This window comes from Solanum dulcamara, chromosome 4, assembly GCF_947179165.1.
Source record: "Solanum dulcamara chromosome 4, daSolDulc1.2, whole genome shotgun sequence".
In the NCBI taxonomy this organism is placed as follows: domain Eukaryota; kingdom Viridiplantae; phylum Streptophyta; class Magnoliopsida; order Solanales; family Solanaceae; genus Solanum; species Solanum dulcamara.
In genome coordinates this window covers 45,501,355-45,507,866 of record NC_077240.1, presented here as the reverse complement: position 1 = coordinate 45,507,866, position 6,512 = coordinate 45,501,355, and positions in this window count along the sequence as shown.

The following is a 6,512-nucleotide window of genomic DNA, read 5'->3' as shown; positions in this document are numbered from 1 at the left end:
TCAGCTGGTACCAATGCTCAAAGCAGCCTGAATTTAGGTCAGTCTTCTTGGGGCAGACTTATGGGTATTCAGGTTATGATAGCCATTCAGGATCTTCTAGGACATCACATAGGGGTTCATTTATGGGGTTGTACTATGACCTTAGTGTGATATGCCACTTTTCTAGGGAGTTCCCTATGATCAGCCATCGTAATTGCCAGAGTCAGCCGGGTCAGGCCCCCAAGGCCCCAGTCCAGCCACCCAGAAAGGGTGCACATAGTGGCAGAGGTAATTCTCAAGGTACTAAGGGTGGTCCCCAATAAGGCCGAACAGGCAATAGAGGTGGACGTGGCCATATGTTTATATTTTTGGGTAGGCCGTAGGCAGAGACATCGGATTCTCTTATCAAAAGTATGATCTCCATCTCTCATCAACCTATGCATGCATTATTTAATTCAGGGTCTACTTACTCATATGTGTTTTCTCATTATGTTAGTCAATGGGATGTTTTTTATGAGCCACTACTTGTGTCGATGCATGTACCTACCCCCATAGATGATTTTTAGTAGTTAATAGAATGTATCGATCCTATTTGGTGACCATCTTGGGGAATAATACTATTGCGGACTTGATCGTAATAGATATAGTAGAGTTTGACTTGATTCTAGGTATGGATTAGTTGTCTCCTAATTATGAGAGTTTAGATTGCTTCTTTAAGACTGTTACCTTGTGTATGTTAGGTATTCATCCAATCATGAAGATAGGTCCAGCTAGTCATGAGTCGTGTTGTATGATCTCCTTCCTCAACGTTCAGTGGTTAGTAGGAAATAAGTGTCTATCCTATCTTGTTATGTCTGTGACACTAGTTTTGACACTTATTCTGTTGATTCTGTTCTACTGGTTTGAGTGTTTCTTGATGTTTCTCCCACTAATCTACCTGGTGTTCCTCCTAAGCGTAGTATTGATTTTTGCATTGATGTTAAGCCAGGTTCATAGCCAGTTTCTATTCCACCATCCTAGATGACTCTAATTGAGTTAAGAGAGCTTAAGGTACAACTTCAAGATCTCTTAAGTAAGGGGTTTATCAGGCCCAATGTGTCTTCCTGGGGTGCTCTTATTCTATTCATGAAGAAAAAAGATGGTGCCTTGCATATATTTATTGATTACAGACAGTTGAACATGGTGACCATCAAGAATAGGTATTCGATATCGGGTATTGATGACTTATTTGATCAACTCTAGAGTGCAGCATTATTCTCTAAGATAGATTTGAGATATAGGTATCACCAATTTAGGATTAGAGAGGCAGACATCCCTAAGAATGCTTTTAGAACACAATACGACTAATATGAGTTCCTAGTTATGTCTTTTGGATTGACTATTGTCTCTACAATATTTATGGATTTGGTGAATCAAGTGTTCAAACCCTACTTTCACTCATTTGCTATTGTATTCACTGTGACATCCTAGTACTTCAGACCTTGCATGATCAGCAATTGTATGCCAAATTTACTAAGTGTTAATTTTGGTTGGAATCTACTGCATTCTTAGGGCACGTGATATCTAAGGATAGGATTTTGGTAGATCCCACGAAGATAGAAATAATTTGTGATTGCTCTAAGCCCATTTCTCCTACCGAGGTTCGCAGTTTCATTGGGTTGGCAGGGTATTACAAATATTTTATGGAGGGGTTCTTTTTTTAATTCTCCTTTGACTAGATTGACTCAGAAGAATATTCCTTTACATTGGTCTAACAAGTGTGAGGCAAGCTTTCTGAAGCTTAAGTCCTTGTAGACTTCAACTCTGATTCTAACACTTCCTATTGAGGTTTAGGAATTTTACATTGTATTATGAAGCTTCAAGTGTTATCTTGGTTTGCATTTTGATGTAGCACGATAGAGTTATTACATATTATTCCAGGCAACTGAAGGTGCATGAACAGAATTTCCCCACACATGATTTTGAGTTGGCGATGATAGGCTTCACATTGAAGATTTAGAGGCATTATTTGTATGGTGCACATTGTGAGATCTACACTAATCACCATAGTCTTCAGTACATCTTCAGCTAAAAATACCTCAATTTAAGACTGTGTAGGTGGTTGGAGTTATTGAAGGCCTATGATGTCACTATTCTCTATCATCCTATTAAGGAAAATATAGCAGTAGATGCTTTGAGCCAAAAGGCGGTGAGTATAGGAAGTTTGGACTTCTTATCGGTTGAGAAGTTGTCTTTAGCTTCAGACATTTAGTCCTTAGCTTACAAGATGGTTCGACTTGATATTTTTGAGTTGGGTAGGGTACATGCTTGTATAGAGGCTAGGTATTTCTTGATAGAACATATTTGGGAATAGTAGTTTGATAACCCACAACTAAAGGTGATTCATGATAAGGTGCTCATTTGGGAGGCTAGGAAGGTAACCTTAGATCTGTAGAACATTTTGAGGATCGAGGGCTGTATGTGTATTTCTAGAGTTGGAGGTTTGGTCAAGTTGATTCTTGAAGAGACCCATTATTTTAGATATTCCATTCATTTTGGCGGAACAAACATGTATTGTGACCTACAACATTATTACTGGTGGTGTGGGATGAAACAGGATATTTCAACTTTTATAGCAAGGTGCTTGAACTATCAGTAGGTTATGATTGAGCACTAGAGACCAGGTGGTTTGACCCAGAAGTTACCCATTTCGAAGTGGAAGTAGAAGAGAATATCTATGAACTTTGTAGTTGGTTTACCATATACTCATAGGGATTTGATTCTATTTGGATCATCATAGATCGATTGACCAAGTCTGGTCACTTATCACCGATTCAGACTTCCTACATTTCAAAGAGGTTAGCTCAGATTTACATCCAAGAGGTGGTCCTATTATATAGGGTGCCAGTATCTATCATTTCATACCATGGTACTCAATTCACCTCGCAGTTCTAGAGATCTATTCAGAGAAAGTTGGGTACCTAGGTTGAGCTAAGCATAACATTCCACCCCCAGACCGATGGTCAGCCAAAGAGGACTATTCAGGTCCTGGAGGAAATGCTTTGGTCTTATGTTATTGATATTGTGGTCAGTGGGATCAGTCTTTTGCTTTGGCAGAGTTCGTATATAATAACAACTGCCATTCGAGCATCTAGATGGTACCTTTGAGGCATTATATGGTAGGAGATGTTGTTCTCCAGTGGGATGGTTAGATACTTTTGAGGTTAGGCCTTGGGACACTTATTTTCTGTGTGATTCAATGGATAGCATTTACTATGATTCAAGAAAGACTCCATATAGCCCAGAATAAGCAGGAGAGTTATACTAATTAGAGGGTTTTACCTTTTAAGTTTATGGTTGGAGATTGAGTATTTCTATGTGTGTCGCCCATAAAGGGTGTGATGAGATTCGAGAGAAGGGGTAAGCTTAGCCCTAGGTTTATTGGCCCTTTTTATATCTGAGACAAATATGAGAGGTAGGGTATGAGTTAGTCTTGCCCCCAACATTTTCGGGTATTTATCCTATATTCAATGTTTCCATGCAGTGGCGGTATATTCCAGATGAGTCTCATGTGCTTTAGTGGAATTTGGTTCAGCTTGATGAGTCCTTAGCTTTTGAGGGGGAACCTATGGCTATTTTAGACAAACAGGTTAGAAAGATGGGGTCTAAGGAGATCCCATGTAGTGGAGGCATAATGCAATACATGCGGATACCTAGGAGATCGAGCAGGACATATGGACCTAATATCCCCACCTTTTTGAGCCATCAGGTGCCTTTTCTGCCTTTAACTTTCAAGGACAAAACTATATTTAGTAGTGGATATTGTAGTGACCCCTAAGGTCATTTCTATGCTTTTATATTTTACCCCTCCCCGTAGGTTTTTTATAGCCCGTGTGTGATGATGGGATGGGTGGAACACGCCTTAAGGTGGTTAGGTGATCTTGGTGCGAGTTTTTCCCTTTATAGAGGTTTAAAGTGAAAAGAGTTGACTTTAGTCAACACCTAAAGATTCGATAGTCGTATGAAAATTTCAATAGTTTCATCCGCTCTGTAAGGTCATCTTTAGTCTAGAAGGAAGGTTGGTTCAAGTTTTGGAGTCTTCATTTTGAGTATTTCTGGTTTTGTCATTTTGTCTTTAAAGTTGTTTCCAAGTGTGACTTTAAACAATATTTTGGGTAAACATGCTCGGATAAAAATTTTATCAGTTCGATTAGCTCTGAAATAGTGAGTTTGTTCTGGGACGACCTTTGGTTCAGTTCTTGAGGTGCTATGAATGAGTTGTTTTCCTTTTGGGTGTTTTATGTGCTTTTCTTGAAAGTGTTGACTTTTGTCAGCATTTCGATGTGATGACCTCCGTTGGTCATTTCATTGATTTCGCTGATTCCACAATGTCATTTCCAATAGGGTAGCATGGTTTGTTTGCGACGATGGGGTTTTGAACGAGTTTTGAGCCCCTTTGGGAAACTTTTTCCCCTTATTGAACTATTGATGTTTAGCTTCACGTACAACTAAAAATCCTTCTCTGCAATCATTAACATTAGCTACATTCACGGAGGTCTTACAAGCAGTGCTCCGCATTCGCGGGAGGACCTCTGAGATCGCAGGGGGTAGTGGGGAGCCCCGCGCTCGCTGAGTTCACTGGGTCAATGCTCCGCGTTCGTGGAGACTAACTTAGCTGAACTCCGCATTTGCGGAGCTAGCCTGTGCGTTCGCAAAGGCCAAATGGCCTGACAGTGGAATCTTTTAAGACTCGATTTTAGCGTCCTCTTCTTCATTTTCAACATATACAAAATTTATTTTTGAGAGCAATTCTTCTTGATCTATTTTAGTGATTGTTGTTGCCTTGCGTTGGAAACTCTTGCGGGAAGTTCCAAAACTTTTTCATGTCCCAAAAATCTTGTAAGTCTAGTGTAATTTCATTTTTTTCTTCTATTTTTTACCATATTAGGGCTGAATTTGGTGGGGCTAATTTAAGCCTTTTCAGTGCTCGGATTATACCCATTTTTGAGGAACATGTTTCTGGAGCTATTTGGGACCTTGCGACGGAGTTGGTTTTTTAATTTTATACATGGGTCCCTATGTTAAATTTTGACCTGATTTTGATTCTGTTTTTAATTATGGAAATATGGGTATCATTTTTTTTATGTGTTCTCTGATAATTTTGTAGAGTTCCATCATTCGGAGGTGTCCTAGAAAGGAAAAGCTTCAGTTTAGCAGTTCGTGTGCGGTTTTGGCCTTGTGTTAGGCTATGGTTTCTTCCCTTTAGACTTGGCTTGAATAGAACTTGAATATTATGAGTTGTATCGTATTATTAGGTTGGTTTCTAGGTATTGTTAGCCTTTTTGAGGAAATTAGTAGTTGATGGCCATCATTGGTGATTAGGTTTGACCTTAGCCATTGAAGCCTTAGTTAGGTGCTTTCTTGTCTTATTTAGGTGAGTTGAAACTTAGGACGCCGCTTGTTTGACGTGGTTAGTGATGTTTGCCTTTTTTGGTGTGCTTTCGAGTTATAATTATATTTTTCTTACATATGTTATTGAACTATTGGGCCCAAGGCTATGCTTTTGGGATGCTAGAGATCCAGATTAGTAATTTGATGCCTCTAGCAGGGATTTCCCATGGTTTTAAGTGATAAATGATCATTTGATATGCTACTTTCCATGGTTGCTTCATCATAGACTAAAATAGGAAATTTCCCCTTTAAATGGATAAATTAATGAAATGGCTAAGATTTTGATTAATGGATAAGTATAAGGATTTTGAAATGTTGGTAACCTTATTGCTTATGGCGTTCCTTCTATTGATGAGCTTGAGGTATGATTTCTGGGTAGCCCATTATAATAATTTCAGCTACGTTATTATATTCACCATTGATAAGCTCAAGTGTGATTTTCAGGCAGCCCATTGATAATATTTATGGTTAGTTCCTTGATATTGCTAAGCTCGAAGGTTATTTTGGGCGGTCCATGACATCTTTCGGGTTATTTGCTTCACCATTACTGGACTCTTTTGTGTTCATTCCTAAATATTGTGATTGTGTCGATTGTTGCGTATACTTATTTGTTGTGGAGTTATGTTGACTGTTGTATATTCCTTGCGTACCCTGATACACTCTTAGTTGTTGTTGATGAGTCACTTATGTTATTACTTTAGTATCATCATGTTGCTTATTCATATATTTGTTCTTTCTTAGCATGGTCGGCCTATGATGCCTATTGGGTACTCCGTGGTTCGGTACTTATACAACACTTCAGCATTTTTTGATGCATCTCCCAGTTTGAGCCACCCCTAGCACACGCCTAATCATCCGTAGTTGTGCCGGATCTAGAGCTCCTGGCATTTAGAGAGTTATTTCTTTCCATATTTTGTACTGAGTTGCACTTGTAGTTGGACAGTCAACTCTGTATTGTGTATACATATTGTCATATTTTGTACTTAGCATCTTATCTATATGTGACACCAAGTCTGGGGATTGGTCTAGCGTCAATTCATCATTTCGTTCAATTTTAAGCATTTTTATATATTTTGTATCGTATTTACACATCTATACCATGG